This window comes from Oryx dammah, unplaced genomic scaffold (assembly GCF_014754425.2).
Source record: "Oryx dammah isolate SB20612 unplaced genomic scaffold, SCBI_Odam_1.1 HiC_scaffold_23, whole genome shotgun sequence".
Taxonomy (NCBI): domain Eukaryota; kingdom Metazoa; phylum Chordata; class Mammalia; order Artiodactyla; family Bovidae; genus Oryx; species Oryx dammah.
Genome location: NW_024070207.1, coordinates 84448762 through 84469112, shown reverse-complemented (window position 1 = coordinate 84469112; position 20351 = coordinate 84448762). Strand labels below are relative to the sequence as shown.

General features: G+C 40.1%; 1 pseudogene; it reads right to left on the bottom strand.

Moving 5' to 3' along the window:
• Positions 1-11535: 11535 nt before the first annotated feature.
• On the bottom strand, positions 11536-16317 carry LOC120881645 (annotated as a pseudogene).
• Between the last annotated feature and the right edge of the window lie 4034 nt (positions 16318-20351).

Sequence of the window (20351 nt, the reverse complement as noted above, 5' to 3'; positions counted from 1 at the left end):
ACACAAGGCTTTTATTTATTTATTTATTTATTTATTTATTTGCCTGTGGCAGCTCTGCCCCAGTGAGAGTTGAACGTGAAGGTAGTGCAGCTGCTTGGCTTGCGGGGACCTTGGTGGCGTCAAGTGTTCGGGGACAAAGACTGCCTCTTGGCTTGCGGGGACCTTGGTGGCGTCAAGTGTTTGGGGACAAAGACTGCCTCCGCGGCATGAGTTATGGCCCTATCAGAGTCTTTTATCGAGCCTCTTGAGGCTGATGATCAGAAGGCCTCTTTGGCCTGTCTTTCTCTGTAGCTCTGCCTTTCAGACACTTAGAGGGATCCCTTGCCTGGGGTCGTTATCTGTTGTTCAGTGCTTCAGGCACATAAAAGAGCCCCCCTGACTGGGGTCCTACTCTGTAGATCAGTGCATCAGGCACTTAAAGGGGCACCCTGGATGGGGTCCTACTCTGTAGCTCAGTGCATCAGGCCTTTGATGGGCCAACCTCTCTGTTGTTCAGCAGCCCAATGCTGGTGTGTGGAGAGAGAGGCTATGATGATGGCTCCACTCCCTACACGTGACTCAGCAGTACCACCTTTCTTCCATGGCTGCCTGGCTTTTCTCCACATGCATTTCCCACCACGATCCACTCCCTCACATCCTCTCGATCCGTCTTTCCACAGTCAACAGCAGCCCTCGCACTGGGATTGCTCCACAATCCCTAAACTCCAGTGCCCAGCTGCTGCCCTTCCAGGAGACCATGTTCCTGAACAGTGTATGTATGACTGCGACTGCAACAAGAACTGTCTAATTCTCATTACCTTTAGACTGCCACAGATCAGCTGTTTCACTCTCAGCCTTAAATATTTCTCCTCTTACTCAGACAATTGCCCTGCTATGGGGATTGGACCCCTGATTCAGTTCCCCCACCCATCAAGGGCAAGTACAGTCTTACTAACACTCCTGTTTCTCCCCCTAGTCCCTTCATCCTACCAAGTTTTGTGTGGTCCCATATATTCTTTTCCACTGGTCAGGTACTCCTGTCTTCTCTCAGCTGGTGTTCTATATGCACTTCTGTGTCTGAAGGTGTATTCCTGATGTATCTGTGGAGAGAGATGTACTCCACGTCCACCTACTCCTCTGCCATCTTGTTCTCCCTCATGTATCTTCTTGATCTGTGTCTCCAGTCTCTTTATCTGTGCTTCCATTATATTTTCAAGATTTTGAATAGTCTTTACTATGATTACTCCGAATTCTTTTTCAGGTGGACTGCCTATTTCCTCTTCATTTATTTCATATTGTGGGTTTTTACCATATTCCTTCGTTTGCTACATGTTTATTGTCTTCTCATTTTTCCATGTGTCTGCTGGACCAGTGCATTGTGAACATTTCTTGGTTTTGGGGGCTTGTGCCACTGTTCTCATGGATAGAGCTGGATCTTGTCTCTCTGAAGGACAGCTGTGTCCAGTAGTGTGTTTTGGGATGTATTTGGGCTTTATATGGCTTTAAGCAACCTGTCTGCTAATGTGCAGTTTTGTATTCCTGTTTTGCTGAAAGATTGGCATGAGACATCAGGCACTGGAGCTTGCTAGCCTTTGGATGGGGCTTGGTCTTAGTGTTGAGATGGAGGCCTTTGGGAAAGGTCTTTCTGATTAATATTCTGTGGGGTTGGGAGTTGTCTGGTGGTCCAAAGTCCTGGACTTGGTTCTCCCATCTTGGGGATTTAAGCCTGATTGCTTACTGTGGCAGCAAGACTTCACAGGCCACATAGCACAGAAGACAAAACCCTGAGACTAGTGTTGAAAGCAACAGTCAACAACCTAGAACCCCAAAGAAACTCACACTCAGATGTCACTTTCCTTCACTCTTCACTCTCAGGTTGATGTACTGGAATCTTTCTTTCTTTCAGATTGGGCCATTCATGCCTAGTTCTCCTTCCAGCATGTTACCATGCCTTTCTAATCACCTGCTGAGGTGATTTTCCTATGTGATCAGTCTGGTTTCACTTACTCACAGGTACTGCATCCAGGGACCTGGCATTTGGTACTTCATAACCATTTCTTTATCTTTTAAGCTACCTGCCTGAGAAAAAAAGTTTTTATGATTTAGAATGGTTTTCTGTGCTTGATGTAATCTTTATTAGGTCTTTAATTACTTAAGAAAATTGGTTGTTTTTAATATTAAAAGACCTAAGGATTTTTCGTTTGCCTTATAAGCACATAACCTTCTAAGAGAAGCAGACGATATTAAGACAAGGTCGCAAGAATACACAGAACTATACCAAAAAGATATTCGTGACCCAGATAACCATGATAGTGTAATCACTCACCTATAGCTAGACATCCTTGAGTATGAAGTCAAGTGGGTCTTAGGAAGCATCACTAGGAACAAAGCTAGCTGAGGTTATGGTATTCCAGCTGAGCTATTTAAAATCCTAAAAGATGATGCTGTTAAAGTGCTGCACTCAATATGTCAGCAAATTTGGAAAACTCAGCAGTGCCCACAGGACTGGAAAAGGTCTAATCCTAATCTCAAAGAAGGGCAATACCAAAGAATGTTCAAACTACTATACAGTTGTACTCATTTCACATGCTACCAAAGTAATGCTCAAAATTTTCCAAGCTAGCCTTCAAAAATCCATGAACTGAGAACTTCCAGATGTTCAAGCTGGATTTAGAAAAGGCAGAGGAACCAGAGATCAAATTGCCAATATCTGCTGGATCATAGGAAAAGCAAGAGAGTTCCAGAAAAGCATCTATCTCTGCTTCATTGACTATGCCAAAGCCTTTGACTGTGTGGATCACAACAAACTGGAAAATTCTGAGAAAGATAGAAGTACCAGGCCACCTAACCTGCCTCCTGAGGAAACTGTATGTGGGTCAAGAAGCAGCAGTTAGAACTGGACAACAGACTGTTTCAAAATTGGGAAAGGAGTACATCAAGGATGTATACTGTCACCCTGCTATTTAACTTATATGCAGAGTACAGCATGCAAAATACCAGGTTGAATGAAGCACAAGCTGGAATCAAGGGTGCTGGGAGAAATACCAACAACCTCAGATATGCAGATGACACCACCCTTATGAGAGAAAGTAAAGAGGAGCTAAAGAGTCTCTTGATGAATTAAAGAGAAGATTGAAAAAGCTGCTTAAAACTCAACATTCAAAAAACTAAAATCATGGCATGCAGTCTCATTATTTCATGGCAAATAGAAGGGGAAAACAATGGAAACAGTGACAGACTTTATTTTCTTGGGCTCCAGAATCATTGCAGATGGTGACTGCAGCCATGAAATTAAAGACCCTTGCTCCTTGGAAGAAAAGCTATGACAAACTTAGACAGTGTTTTAAAAAGCAGAGACGTTACTTTGCTGACAAAAATCCATATGGTCAAGGATGGTTTTTCCAGTAGTCATGTGTGATGTAAGAGTTGGACCCTAAGGAAGACTGAGTACTGAAGAACTAATGCTTTTTAACTCTGGTGTTACAGATAACTGAAGAGTGTCCCTTGGACTACAAGATTAAACCAGTCAATCCTAAAGTAAAGAAACCCTGAATATTCATTGGAAGGACTGATAAGTTGAAGCTCAAATACTTTGGCCCCCTGATGCAAAGAGCCAACACATTAGAAAAGACCCTGATGCTGGGCAAGATTGAAGGCAGGAGGAGAAGGGGATGACAGAGGATGAGATGGTTGGATGCATCCCCGATTCAGTGGACATGAGTTTTGACCAAGCTCTGGGAGACAGTGAAGAGCAGGGAAGCCTGATGTGCTGCAGTCCATGGAATCACAAATAGTCAGACACAACTGAGTGACTGAACAACAACAACAACCTTCTATATTAATGTTGGAAATTTTGTTGTAACTTTTATCAAATTGATAGCCATCTACCTGTGATCCTATTTAGTCAACTGTTCCATCTTTTTGACAATTTTGAAACTTCTCAAAATAAAATTCTGAATTGAGCCTTTTCATCTGCAAACTAACTTTGAGGTTTCCCAGAAGGCCCCTGGAAAATCTTGAAGTATTTCTCTCACACCTTGTAAAACAGAGGTATATTTAGGTTTATCTGATATGTCAAATTATGTGGAGAGCACTGTCAAAAAGGAAGTAACGATGAACTGTCTTTCATTATATATGTACAGATATACATTTTTAACGTAGATATTTCAGAATTAACATGAAGTTCAGAGAAACATGTTGATATTCTTGTTGTTCAGTTAGTATGTTAACATGTTGTATGCCACAGAAATAACTAAAATTCCTCCACAAATTAACTTACATCAGATCTTTAGCCATGGTCATTTTTTTATCTTTCATCATTTTCAGTTACTACTATATTGTAATTATTCTCTGAAAGTATTTATAATTAGCCGTAAATAAGAATGCGCCATGATGGCATGCCTTCAATAACTTGAGGACTATACCACTGAACTGTGTAAGAATTTCCAGAACTAATGAAGAAATTCAGATCAGTTCAGTTCAGTTCAGTCGCTCAGTCATGTCCGACTCTTTGCGACCCCATGAATCGCAGCATGCCAGGCCTCCCTGTCCATCACCATCTCCCGGAGTTCACTCAGACTCATGTCCATCAAGTCCGTGATGCCATCCAGCTATCTCATCCTCGGTCGTCCCTTTCTCCTCCTGCCCCCAATCTCTCCCAGGATCAGAGTATTTTCCAATGAGTCAACTCTTCGCATGAGGTGGCCAAAATACTGGAGTTTCAGCTTCAGCATCACTCCTTCCAAAGAAATCCCAGAGTTGATCTCTTTCAGAATGGACTGGTTGGATCTCTTTGCAGTCCAAGGGACCCTCAAGAGTCTTCTCCAACACCACAGTTCAAAAGCATCAATTCTTCAGCGCTCAGCCTTCTTCACAGTCCAACTCTCACATCCATACATGACCACAGGAAAAACCATAGCCTTGACTGAACGGACCTTAGTCGGCAAAGTAATGTCTCTGCTTTTGAATATGCTATCTAGGTTGGTCATAACTTTTCTTCCAAGGAGTAAGTGTCTTTTAATTTCATGGCTGCAATCACCATCTGAAGTGATTTTGGAGCCCAGCAAAATAAAGTCTGACACTGTTTCCACTGTTTCCTCACCTATTTTTCATGAAGTGATGGGGCCAGATGCCATGATCTTCGTTTTCTGAATGTTGAGCTTTAAGCCAACTTTTTCACTCTCCTCTTTCACTTTCATAAAGAGTCTTTTTAGTTCCTCTTCACTTTCTGCCATAAGGGTGGTGTCATCTGCATATCTGAGGTTATTGATATTTCTCCCAGCAATCTTGATTCCAGCTTGTGTTTCTTCCAGTCCAGCATTTCTCATGATGTACTCTGCATAGAAGTTCAATAAGCAGGGTGACAGTATACAGCCATGACGTACTCCTTTTCCTATTTGGAACCAGTCTGTTGTCCCATGTCCAGTTCTAAACATTGCTTCCTGACCTGCATACAGATTTCTCAAGAGGCAGGTCAGGTGGTCTGCTATTCCCATGTCTTTCAGAATTTTCCACAGTTTATTGTGATCCACAGGTCAAAGGCTTTGGCATAGTCAATAAAGCAGAAATAGATGTTTTTCTGGAACTCTCTTGCTTTCTCCATGATCCAGCAGATGTTGGCAATTTGATCTCTGGTTCCTCTGCCTTTTCTAAAACCAGCTTGAACATCAGGGAGTTCACGGTTCACGTATTGCTGAAGCCTGGCTTGGAGAATTTTCAGCATTACTTTACTAGCATGTGAGATGAGTGCAATTGTGCGGTAGTTTGAGCATTCTTTGGCATTGCCTTTCTTTGGGATTGGAATGAAAACTGACCTTTTCCAGTCCTGTGGCCACTACTGAGTTTTCCAAATTTGCTGGCATATTGAGTGCAGCACTTTCACAGCATCATCTTTCAGGATTTGAAACAGCTCAACTAGAATTCCATCACCTTCACTAGCTTTTTTCATAGTGATGCTTTCTAAGGCCCACTTGACTTCATATTCCAACATGTCTGGCTCTAGATGAGTGATCACACCATCATGATTATCTGGGTTGTGAAGATCTTTTTTGTATAGTTCTTCTGTGTATTCTTGCCACCTCTTCTTAATATCTTCTGCTTCTGTTAGGTCCACACCATTTCTGTCCTTTATCGAGCCCATTTTGTATGAAATGTTCCCTTGGTATCTCTAATTTTCTTGAAGAGATCTCTAGTCTTTCCCATTCTGTTCTTTTCCTCTATTTCTTTGCACTGATCTCTGAAGAAGGCTTTCTTATCTCTTCTTGCTATTCTTTGGAACTCTGCATTCAGATGTTTATATCTTTCCTTTTCTCCTTTGCTTTTTGCCTCTCTCCTTTTCACAGCTATTTGTAAGGCAATGGTCTTGATCCCTGTCTCCTGTACAATGTCACAAACCTCATTCCATAGTTCATCAGGCACTCTATCTATCAGATCTAGGCCTTTAAATATATTTCTTACTTCCACTGTATAATCATAAGGGATTTGATTTAGGTCATACCTGAATGGTCTAGCAGTTTTCCCTATTTTCTTCAATTTGAGTCTGAATTTGGTAATAAGGAGTTCATGATGTGAGCCACAGTCAGCTCTTGGTCTTGTTTTTGCTGACTGTATACAGCTTCTCCATCTTTGGCTGCAAAGAATATAATCAATCTGATTTCGGTGTTGACCATCTGGTGATGTCCATGTGTAGAGTCTTCTCTTGCGTTGTTGGAAGAGGGTGTTTGCTATGACCAGTGCATTTTCTTGGCAAAACTCTATTAGTCTTTGCCCTGCTTCATTCCGCATTCCAAGGCCAAATTTGCCTGTTACTCCAGGTGTTTCTTGACTTCCTACTTTTGCATTCCAGTCCCCTATAATGAAAAGGACATCTTTTGGGGGTGTTAGTTCTAAGAGGTCTTGTAGGTCTTCATGAAACCGTTCAACTTCAGCTTCTTCAGCATTACTGGTTGGGGCATAGACTTGGATAACTGTGATATTGAATGGTTTGCCTTGGAGACGAACAGAGATCATTCTGTCATTTTTGAGACTGCATCCAAGTACTGCATTTCAGACTCTTCTCTTGACCATAATGGCTACTGCATTTCTTCTGAGGGATTCCTGCGCACAGTAGTAGATATAATGGTCATCTGAGTTAAATTCACCCATTCCAGTCCATTTTAGTTCGCTGATTCCTAGAATGTCGATGTTCACCCTTGCCATCTCGTTTGACCACTTCTTATATACTTCCCACCCTGAGATCAAGAAAAATAAGAATTAGTTACATTTGACTAAATGAACTGATATGTATTTTTGGAATTTTTAGAATATAACTTCTTGTTTGATATATTGCTGGTTAAAGCATTTAATATTTTATTTTCCAGATTTAAGGAAACATGTTTTCCTCTTAAGCTACCTATCTGCTGTGGTGTCCTTAGTTGCTCAGTCGTGTCCAACTCTTTGTGACCTCATGAACTGTAGCTCATCAGGCTCATCTGTCCATGGGGATTCTCCAGGCAAGAAAACTGTAGTGGGTTGCCATGCCCTCCTCTAAGAGATCTTCATGACCCAGGGATCCAACCCAGGTCTCCTGCACTGCAGGTGGATTCTTTATCATCTGAGCCACCAGGGAAGCACAAGCATACTGGAGTGGGTAGCCTATACCTTCTCCAGGGGATCTTCTCGACCCAGGAATCGAACTGGGGTCTACTGAATTGCAGGTGAAATCTTTACCAGCTGAGCTACCAGGGAAGCCCAAGCTATTTGTAACTTAGAGTAATTTGGTAAATTATATCTTTGTAAACAAAATTCAACCTTTTATCATTTCCTCTTAACTGATGCCTCAATAATTTGGAAACTCTTAGTGAATATTCTTATTTTAATGGAAATATAGTTATTTGCATCAGTTCAGTTAGAGTTTGTTCTCCTTGTAACAGAACACAACTGCAAACATTAATTTATTACCACTGCTTTGAATGGAATGTTATATTTTAGACTGATGTACAATAAATCAGATGATCATTGACTTTAAGGCACCAGTGCTTATAAAGCCAGGCTTCCCAGGTTGTTCAGTGGTAAAGAATCCACCTGCCAGTGCATGAGACAGAGGAGAACTGGGTTTGATCTCTGGGTCAAGAAGATCTGCTGGAGTAAGAAACAGCAACCAGCTACAATACTCTTGCCTGTAAAAATCCCATGGAAAGAAGAGCCTAGAAGGCTACAGTCCATTGGGTCACAAAAGTCGGACATGAGTGACTGAGCACACAAGCACGCTTATGAAGTCACCCCTTAGAAAAACTGTCTATACCTGGACCATAGGCTTTCTTGCCTTACAAGTGAGTAAGGAATGTCACTTCCTGGCAGATTGAGGAAGCTCATGAAATTTCAAAGACCTGAAGAAAGAGATATACACTTAAATCCATAGGTATTTCAGGCAAAATCTGGTGATGAGTTTTTGCTTTGTTTCTTTTTAGTCTCAAGAGGCTTTAAAAGCCCAGTCTGAGATTCCGTATGTAAAGTTCCCACAAAGCAAACTTAAAAAGGGCCCATGTGGGCAATTGCTGTGCCTCAGTTATGTAAAGAGTAAAACCAAGTTTAATGAAACTAACTTATTTTGTAAACAAATTAGTCTTATGAATACTTTGATTATTTTTGATAAAAATGGAGGTGATTGCAGAGGGAACTTTTTTAAAATTGAAAACTATGGTGTACCCATGTGGATTTCATCTTGCACATTTTGTCAGTCCTTACCCAATCCTTCTTTTCTCTTGTATCCTGCTACAACTGTCCAAATTAAAGTTTCCACTCCCCCACCTTCTGACTTAGAGTCATTCAGGACTGAAACTCTCCTTTGCTTAAGGTCTTGCAAGCTGAAACTGATGACTTGTTATAAAGTTAAATAATTGCCACATCATTTTTTTAATAGGCAGCCTTTGAGCCTACTGCTGTATGGACAACTCAGAAAGTTTACCAGAACACCTGATTTTTCCTCACAGTATTTTTCTCTTCCATGGACTACTTCTTGATAATAAATACCCACTTTTCTATCCCGTGGTTGGAGTTGAAACCAGTTTCTCTCCCCCATTGTAAAAACGTATTGTAGTTGTTATTATACCTATCTCAACTGTCCTGAATAAAGTCTGTTTTACCATCTTTAACATGTGTCACTGAATATTATTTTCTTTAATGGTTATCAAGACACCTTGTTTGGTATTTTAAAACTGACTTTAAATTGCTTTGCTCCCTCTTTTATTGTCTTAACTCTTTTATAGGAGCAGTCAGTAATAACCTGCATTTCCTTTTGTCTTAGTGTCTTATCTGCTTTTGTGATGAGGATACAATGAAGGAGTTATTATAGAATGCATTCCTTTACACTTGTCCAACTGGATATGCTGAACTTATATAAAATTAACATTTGGTATGCTAATGCATGTGAAAATCCAACCTTATATTCCTTCAGTTTTTTTTTTGTTTGTTTATGCAACTTTATTGAAGAAAAATAAATCAATTACTAGCAGAGCTATTAGTTGATCACTCATCCATTGGCAACTTGCATCATTTATTCAGTGCTATATTAAACAGTGTATTGGAAGATAGACTAACTAAGAGCTCCAAGCCTCCTAACAATTTAAGTGAAAATTAAAGAATGTTTGAGATGCTATTTTGGAATAGAAAGGGTGTTTGACTTCCAATTTTTATTCTCTGTAGAACAAGAACAGGTCATTCTTTTATTGACATGTATAAAATACATCACATTTTCTGTTCTGCTGATGCTATAAATTCAATACCAGTTCTCCAGCCACATCAGTTATGAGCATAAGGCGTATCATGTAACCTCAAATCTTTAACAGTGGAAGGCTTAAATGGATGCTGCTAGAATAATGCTGCTTCCTATGATGTGACAACTCAGCATCCATCTCCCTCCCTCTCAGATGATTCTTCAGCATGTTAGAGCAATTAGGAATGGTTTAATCTCACAACCAAGACACTGGCCACAAAATACACATGCTCCATTAAAAAAAAAAAAAAAAACTCCTAGAGGAAAAGATAGGCAAAACACTCTTCGACATAAATCACAGCAGGATCCTCTATGACCCACATCCCAGAGTAATGGAAATAAAAGCAAAAATAAACAAATGGGACCTAATTAAAATTAAAAGCTTCTGCACAACAAAGGAATCTCTAAGCAAGGTGAAAAGACAGCCTTCAGAATGGGAGAAAATAATAGCAAATGAAGCAACTGACAAAAAAAAAAATAATCTAAAAAATATACAAGCAACTCCTGCAGCTCAATTCCAGAAAAAATAAATGACTCAATCAAAAAATGGGCCAAAGAACTAAACAGACAGTTCTCCAAAGAAGACATACACATGGCTAACAAACGCATAAAAAGATGCTCAACATCAGTCATTATCAGAGAAATGCAAATAGAAACCACAATGAGGTACCATCTCACACCAGTCAGAATGGCTGCTATCCAAATATCTACAAACAATAAATGCTGGAGAGGGTGTGGAGGAAAGGGAATCTCCTTACACTGTTGGTGGGAATGCAAACTAGTACAGTCACTATGGAGAACAGTGTGGAGATTCTTAAAAACACAAAATAGAACTGCCATATGAATCAGCAATCCCACTGCTGGGCATACACACCAAGGAAACCAGAATTGAAAGAGACACGTGTACCCCAATGTTCATTGCAACACTGTTTATAATAGCCAGGACATGGAAGCAACCTAGATGTCCATCAGCAGATGAATGGATAAGAAAGCTGTGGTACATATGCACAATGGACTATTACTCAGCCATTAAGAAGAATCCATTTGAATCAGTTCTAATGAGGTGGATGAAACTGGAGCCGATTATACAGAGTGAAGTAAGCCAGAAAGAAAAACACCAATACAGTATACTAACACATATATATGGAATTTAGAAAGATGGTAACAATAACTCTATATGTGAGACAACAAAAGAGACACAGATGAATAGAACAGTCTTTTGGACTCTGGGGGAAGATGAAGGTGGGATGAATGAGAGAATAACACTGAAACATGTATATTATCATATGTGAAATGGATCACCAGTCCAGGTTCCATGTATGAGACAGGGTGCTCAGGGCTGGTGTACTGGGATGACCCAGAGGGATGGGATGGGGAGTGAGGTGGGAGGGAGGTTCAAGATGGGGAACCCATGTAAACTGATGGCTGATTCATATCAATGTATGGCAAAAACCACTACAATATTGTAAAGTAATTAGCCTCCAACTAAAATAAATATTTTTTTAAAAAAAGAGAGAATCAACACCAAAAAATAAAAATTAAAAAAGATTAAAAAATTCTGAATCTTGGGCAACTGTTCTCTTGTTACTACCTTAGTTTCTAAAAGCATTTATTGTCCAAAGCTGGAAGAACTTAAGTCTTATCAGATGAGCATGTGAATGAATGGAGGAGGTAGACAAAAAATATAATTAAAAAAGATAAGGTCCAAAAGGAGAACAGCCAGATAAGAAAATTTTTAAAAAAGGAACAGTAATTTATAAGTTTATTACAGCTATAATGCCGGTTATTCTGACTTTAAGGTAGTATCACATGGCATACTGCTGACTCCATTCCTGAGATATTTTGTTGTACCTATATCTGTTTTATAGATCTGTGCAATCTCTGGCACTAGGGGGGGTCATCTGGGTTTGAATCACATAGCAATGAACAAATGGATAAAAAACAAAACAAAACAAAAATTGAGAAATAGTTAAAGCAGGAGACCATTGTGATTTAAGAATATTAAGACAAATGCTGCCATTACTGTTAATATTTGGATGATAAATTATTGTTGTAAATGCAACCTTAGGTGGTTTAAAACGGTTCAGTTCAGTTCAGTTCAGTTGCTCAGTCGTGTCCGACTCTTTGCAACCCCATGAATCGCAGCACGCCAGGCCTCCCTGTCCATCACCAACTCCCTGAGTTGACTCAGATTCGTGTCCATCAAGTCAGTGATGCTATCCAGCCATCTCATTCTCTGTTGTCCCTTCTTCTCCTGCCCCCAATCCTTCCTAGCATCAGAGTCTTTTCCAATGAGTCAACTCTTCACATGAGGTGGCCAAAGTACTGGAGCTTCAGCTTTAGCATCATTCCTTCCAAAGAAATCCCAGGGTTGATCTCCTTCAGAATGGACTGGTTGGATCTCCTTGCAGTCCAAGGGACTCTCAAGAGTCTTCTCCAACACCACAGTTCAAAAGCATCAATTCTTCAGCACTCAGCCTTCTTCACAGTCCAACTGTCACATCCATACATGACCACTGGAAAAACCATAGCCTTGACTAGATGGACCTTAGTCGGCAAAGTAATGTCTCTGCTTTTGAATATGCTATCTAGGTTGTTCATAACTTAGTCTGAAGGAAAATGAATTTTCAAAAATACACCACCTTGAAATGGCTGTCATTAGGTTCCACAATTGTGGCTTGCCAATAAATGGCACAGGCACAGGAGGACCTAGAGAAGCTATCCCACTTTGAAGATCAGGAAGGAGATACCCCTCGTCCAAGGTAAGGAGCAGCAGCTGTGCTTTGCTGGAGCAGCCGTGAAGAGATACCCCACGCCCAAGGTAAGAGAAACCCAAGTAAGATGGTAGATATTGCAAGAGGGCATCAGAAGGCAAACACACTGAAACCATACTCACAGAAAACTAGTCAATCTAATCACACTAGGACCACAGCCTTGTCTAACTCAATGAAACCAAGCCATGCCTGCGGGGCAACCCAAGACAGGCAGGTCATGGAAGAGAGGTCTGACAGAATGTGGTCCACTGGAGAAGGGAATGGCAAGCCACTTCAGTATTCTTGCCTTGAGAACCCCATGAACAGTATGAAAAGGCAAAATGATAGGATACCAAAAGAGGAAACCCCAGGTCATTAGGTGACCAATATGCTACTACAGATCACTGGGGAAATAACTTCAGAAAGAATGAAGGGATGGAGCCAAACAAAAAACAGTACCCAGTTGTGGATGTGACTGGTGATAGAAGCAAGATCCGATGCTATAAAGAGCAATATTGCATAGGAACCTGGAATGTCAGGTCCATGAATCAAGGCAAATTGGAAGTGGTCAAACAAGAGATGGCAAGGGTGAACGTCAACATTCTAGGAATCAGCGAACTAAAATGGACTGGAATGGGTGATTTTAACTCAGATGACCATCATATCTACTACTGTGGGCAGGAATCCCTCAGAAGAAATGCAGTAGCCATCATGGTCAACAAAAGAGTCTGAAATGGATGCAATCTCAAAAATGACAGAATGATCTCTGTTCATCTCCAAGAAACCATTCAATATCACAGTGATCCAAGTCTATGCCCCAACCAGTAATGCTGAAGAAGCTGAAGTTGAGCGGTTCTATGAAGACCTACAAGACCTTTTAGAACTAACACACCAAAAAGATGTCCTTTTCATTATAGGGGACTGGAATGCAAAAGTAGGAAGTCAAGAAACACCTGGAGTAACAGGCAAATTTGGCCTTGGAATGCAGAATGAAGCAGGGCAAAGACTAATAGAATTTTGCCAAGAAAATGCACTGGTCATAGCAAACACCCTCTTCCAACAACACAAGAGAAGACTCTACAAATGGACATCACCAGATGGTCAACACCAAACTCAGATTGATTGTATTCTTTGCAGCCAAAGATGGAGAAGCTCAATACAGTCAACAAAAACAAGACCAGGAGCTGACTGTGGCTCACATCATGAACTCCTTATTACCAAATTCAGACTCAAATTGAAGAAAGTAGGGAAAACCGCTAGACCATTCAGGTATGACCTAAATCAAATCCCTTATGATGATACAGTGGAAGTGAGAAATATATTTAAGGGCCTAGATCTGATAGATAGAGTGCCTGATGAACTATGGAATGAGGTTTGTGACATTGTACAGGAGACAGGGATCAAGACCATCCCCATGGAAAAGAAATGGAAAAAAGCAAAATGGCTGTGTGGGGAGGCCTTACAAATAGCTGTGAAAAGAAGAGAGGTGAAAAGAAAACGAGAAAAGGAAAGATAAAAGCATCTGAATGCAGAGTTCCAAAGAATAGCAAGAAGAGATAAGAAAGCCTTCTTCAGCGATCAATGAAAAGAAATCAAGGGAAAGAACAGAATTTCAAGGAACTTAGAGATATCAAGGGAACATTTCATGCAAAGATGGGCTCAATAAAGGACAGAAATGGTATGGACCTAAGAGAAGCAGAAGATATTAAGAAGAGGTGGCAAGAATACACAGAAGAACTATATAAAAAAGATCACGACCCAGATAATCACGATGGTGTGATCACTCATCTATAGCCAGACATCCTGGAATGTGAAGTCAAGTGGACCTTAGAAAGCATCACTATGAACAAAGCTAGTGGAGGTGAGTGAATTCCAGTTGAGCTATTTCAAATCCTGAAAGATGATGCTGTGAAAGTGCTGCACTCAATATGCCAGCAAATTTGGAAAACTCAACAGTGACCACAAGAGTGGAAAAGGTCAGTTTTCATTCCAATCCCAAAGAAAGGCAATGCCAAAGAATGCTCAAACTACCGCACAATTGCACTCATCTCACATGCTAGTAAAGTAATGCTCAAAATTTTCCAAGCCAGGCTTCAGCAATACGTGAACCCTGAACTCCCTGATGTTTAAGCTGGTTTTAGAAAAGGCAGAGGAACCAGAGATCAAATTGCCAACATCTGCTGGATCATGGAGAAAGCAAGAGAGTTCCAGAAAAACATCTATTTCTGCTTTATTGACTATGCCAAAGCCTTTGACCTGTGGATCACAATAAACTGTGGAACATTCTGAAAGAGATGAGAATACCAGACCACCTGACCTGCCTCTTGAGAAATCTGTATGCAGGTCAGGAAGCAACAATTAGAACTGGACATGGAACAACAGACTGGTTCCAAATAGGAAAAGGATACGTCAAGGCTGTATATTGTCACCCTGCTTGTTTAACTCTATGCAGAGTACATCATGAGAAACGCTGGACTGGAAGAAACACAAGCTGAAATCAAGATTGCCGGGAGAAATATCAATAACCTCAGATATGCAAATGACACCACCCTTATGGCAGAAAGTGAAGAGGAACTAAAAAGCCTCTTGATGAAAGTGAAAGAGGAGAGTGAAAAAGTTGGCTTAAAGCTCAACATTCAGAAAACGAAGATCATGGCATTCAGTCCCATCACTTCATGGGAAATAGATGGCGTAACAGCAGAAACAGTGTCAGACTTTATTTTTTGGGGCTCCAAAATCACTTCAGATGGTGATTGCAGCCATGAAATTAAAGGACGCTTACTCCTTGGAAGGAAAGTTATGACCAACCTAGATAGCACATTCAAAAGCAGAGACATTACTTTGCTGACTAAGGTCTGTCTAGTCAAGGCTATGGTTTTTCCTGTGGTCATGTATGGATGTGAGAGTTGGACTGTGAAGAAGGCAGAGCACCAAAGAATTGATGCTTTTGAACTGTGGTGTTTGAGAAGACTCTTGAGAGTCCCTTGGACTGCAAAGAGATCCAATCAGTCCATTCTGAAGGAGATCAACCTTGGGATCTCTTTGGAAGGAATGATGCTGAAACTGAAGCTCCAGTACTTTGGCCACCTCATGCGAAGAGTTGACTCATTGGAAAATACTCTGATGCTGGGAGGGATTGAGGGCAGGAGGAGAAGGGGACGACAGAGGATGAGATGGCTGGATGGCAGCACTGACTCGATGGACGTGAGTCTGAGTGAACTCCAGGAATTGGTGATGGACAAGGAGGCCTGGCGTGCTGTGATTCATGCAGTCGCAAAGCGTCAGACACGACTGAGTGACTGAACTGAACTGAGACTGGAACTGCTGGTCTAATTTTGCCACCAGGAAAAAAGACAGCCTGAGAATGGAACTGACATACAGATGAGGGAAAATCTTAATGAATCACAGACACTGAGTCTGAGCCCCCATCAAACCAAGCCGGAAGCCTATCTAACTTCTAAGTTAGTTTAGTTATATGAATCAGTAATACTTGGTAATTGTTTAAACATATTTAAAAGGAGTTTCTTGTTACACACAGAAAAGCATTCTGTTATAAAAAGCAAATAAATTTGCATCTGGCAGTAGGTGTCAGTGTATGCTGGAATAAAAAATGATTGTTCATTTCATTTTTGAATAACTGATTACAATTAACTTTTTCTACAGTTTCAATTTATAGTTGATTCCCCTTTTAACTTTCTTCAGTAAAATTATACTGGCCTCAAGGAGTTCCTTCCATAAAACTCAATCATGTTTACATACATTTCATATTCTACTAGTCAGAAAAATTTACCTGGCAGAATTGGTGGATTTGCAGTGACATTTGTAAATCCACATTGTCAATGTGGATTTGTAAGTTTTCATTAAATTACGCTGGGATCTGAAGGTCTGAATCAATCATACTTCCTTCCCTTCCAGATTCTAAACCAACTAAAAAATATACACAGGAATCAAAGAGGGATTAAAATACCAGCTTTAATATATTAAGAAATCAAAATTCATAACAGCATGTATAGTATGCCACAATTTGTATAAAAATTGATATACACATATATAATATAGTTGTAAGTACATGGATTATCTCTGGAAAAATACATAGTAACTGATAAGAGTGTTTATCTTTGGAAAGTGGGTTGAGGTCAAGGATGTGAAAAATAGGAGACTTACTTTATACCGTATATCCTTTTGAACTATTTGATTTTTACCAGAGGCATGTGTTTTTGTGCAAAATGACTCATATAGTTGCCAGGGGCCAGCATGAGGAACTCCGCCCATGGCAAAGGTCATGAGGAAGGAGGCTTGGCATACGCAAAGGTGTGATCAAGCCTCAGGAAACCCCCTGTTCCCGAGCATCTACCCCAAAACCAGAGTCTGTTTTATGCTCTCCCCCATAACCATTTCTCTCGGAGAAGGAGTAAACGTGCAGCTCCAAGGCAATAAAAATTCCTGGGCATGACAAGAGTGTTTCAGCTTACGGACTCCTCTGAAGGTTATCTAGCCCACCTGTATAGGTTCATCCGGCCACATGTGATTGTTTACAGCCTCCCAACCTGAGAGGCATGAGATGTTTTAGACTAACTAAAGGCAAATTCTTTTGGGGAGTTGGAAATTATTAGTATAGTGGGTTGGTTAGGAATTATATTGGTGAAGGGTTTTTCATTTGTTGTGTCAATAATTGCTGCTAATTCCCTCCCCTGGGTGGGACAAGGATGTTTCAGGTCAAACCTCTCTGCTGACAGACTAGCTTGTGTGACAGGATTATCCATACTCCTGCCACTAGGCACATGATTGTTTACTACCTCTCAACCATAAACAGCACAGAGAGTTTTGGAGTATTTTGAGAGTCTTAATTAGCTTAGGGCTTTTCTCATGTTGAGTCAATGATTGCTGCCAGGCCTCCATATCCTTAGGCACCTGGGAATATATTGATCAATGTATTTGGAATATAGAAAAGGAAATATAGTAGTTTTTTAAGGTTAGCAATACTAGACTTTTTGAGTTAATAAATTTTCTCTTTTGTAATAGATCATTGTACTTTATTATAAATCCCTGTGTCCTTGCCATGTAAAAATGTAACTTTATCACTATCTTAAGACTAGATGGATCTTAAGGGGAGCATTGGTGAAAGGATTTTCATTTGTTTGGCTGATGTTTGCTGCTAAATCTCCATATTCCCTGCCCTTATAATGAATATAACTAGCATATAGGAGAAATAAGCATTAACCTTTAAGCATATAGGAGAAATAAGTATTAACCTTTAAGATTAATCATATTAACCTTGGGTTAAATAAATTCCTTTCTTGATTGTAACTCACTACACCCTCACCCTATAGGAATGTAACTTTATTTGGAGGGTGGTGCCTGGTTTAAGAAAAAACACCCTTGGAAGAAATAGGTTTTTTGGTTATCAGAAAGAAAGGATCATAAAATGTCAGCAGGTCTCACTCATGGCCAGAAGATAATGTAATATCCCTAAGACCTTTTTTTTTTAATACATTTATGTGAAGCACCTGAATTTGATAAAGGTCAGGACTGCTGACCCCCGCGTGACTCTCTATTCATCCCTATGTATAACAAAAGGTATATAAGCAAGCCCCAAAATAAAGAAATTGGATCAGTTTCTGGAAAGACTGATTCCCCCATGTCACTTCTTTCTTGCTCCCATTTCTCTGGCTGAATTCCCATCTAGATTCAGCCTCCTTTTCTCGACTAATTCTCCTACTACACTATCCATTTCTAATCTCTCTATATATCTGTAATTAAATATGTATTTTTCCAAGGACGCCGATGCCGTCCCCACCTTCGAATTCCCTGGATCCACCAGAGCTGGACCCCTGCATATAGTAAAAATGTTTTTTTAAGAATAAAAATAGATATCGGCTTTATTGCTGATAGAGCTGGACTGGAGGGCATGTTTTGGACCTAAGCCTGAAATGAACTTCTACCCCAAGTGTAAAGATAATTGATCCCCCACCCTAGAGGGTGAAAGAGGTCTGCAGATTAGATGTTTACCCAATCATGTAGTGACAGACTATCTGCTTTCCCATATCTTTCTGTGAGAAATGAGCTCAGGAGCCAACATGGCCCTAAGTTCCATATCCATAATAACCCTTTTCTCATGTTTCACCAAATTATTTCTCCTCTCACTTGGGAGACTGAATGAGTCACTAGTAGAGATAGGTAGAAATTTTCTTCCATAACATTTTGAGAGGCACAATTCCTTTTTCTTGTTCAGGAACATGGAGAGAGGCAGAGGATAGATCCTATCATACCTTTGGACATTTCTGTCCATATTGCCAACACCCAAGACAAACAGGGCTTGGCTGTCCCTTTTGGGGGAGACCAGTAGGATCTTAGGAATGTCCTGCTCCCACTTGTGTAACACTGGTGAGCAATTCTACTTTTGCTCCAGAAGGCACTGAAATAAGTCAGAATAGAACAGTAATTAAACTAATTCTAAAGCTACATACACTCCTGGCTGAAAATTCACTACTTTATTCTCAATTTATAACCACATTATCTGACACAGCTTATAAAGATTATACAATAACCCCCAAAGATAGCATTAAAATACTCCAAATAACACAATGTCAACAACATAATGAAAATGCCTTAATTTGAACTGTATGAAAGCCATACCAGTTATTAAACTCCAAGGGAAAAATGAATGCCCCAAATGAAATTTCCTTTTTATAATCCAAAAGAATTAAAGTCTAAAATTCTGCCTTCCCAATTTTTTTGTTTTTCTGATGTCAGCCATACAGATCTCATAAAGATGTCTTGACAGATAATGAGGTTCTTTCAGCAGCTGTAGCCTGGACTGTCTTCTTCTTGATTTGGTGTAGTTCCTTTAGAACTTCAGGAGTTGAATTAATCTAACCCCACAATTGCATGTTTATATATATGTGAGATATATATATATATATATATATATATATCACATTAAGAGTCCACGGGGTCATCAGGGCATAAAATTATCACAGAATCAGCATCACATCTCTATAATTAGAAGGCACACTAACCCTTAGCCTCTAAAACAGATACTCAAACACATTTATGTCTCTGGGACTTAGTACATAGGGTAATACAGAGTGGGTAATATGACCCACATTGTAGTTCTCATCAAATATTTAAGGAGAGACTTAGTGACAGCAAAAGGAAGGAAAGTAGACAGAGAATACATGGGAAAAGAGTATCTTCCTGGTTTCATCCTCAGCAGGATGTGGTCTCTGTGCCAGTAGTCTTGACTCTATGACCTGTGAACTTTAATTTGGAAGATACTACCCAAGTGGTTGATTATACCATCATGAGTCCCAACGCCACATCTGCGGAAGTCCATGGCCTGGCTGTTAGTGCTAATGGAGCTTCTCTTAGAAACCCAATGAGAACACATTGGTTTTGACTGGGTGCTTCTCTCCATAACTTTGCATATTTTTCAACCTTTCCCAAAGTTGACTTTCCCTAATGCCTTTGATAATGGAAGATACAAGGCCCATTCCATTACTAATTTTTCTGCTGAAATAGGGTTCACCCTTATCTGCATATGAGTTTCTTAGGCCCAGCCAAAAAAACAGGATAAAGCTCAAAAAACACATTAACAAATATATATCAGATTTCTATATACGAATGCCAGCGTTTAAAACATTAAAGCACTTAGAATATCACTGTCTTTTGATCATCTAGTATGTGTTTCATAGTCCTACTTGGACACCATAATAAATGAGCTTACCAGTTCCTACAAGGAAGCAAAATCTATTTTCAGTCTTTTTAGTTCTAGCAAGTGCCTTTCCCACCTGATATGCTGGGACTCAGAAGTCTTCTAAGAATCTAATGAAAATGTAATCTAAACATTTTCAAAGCATCCCTTCTAG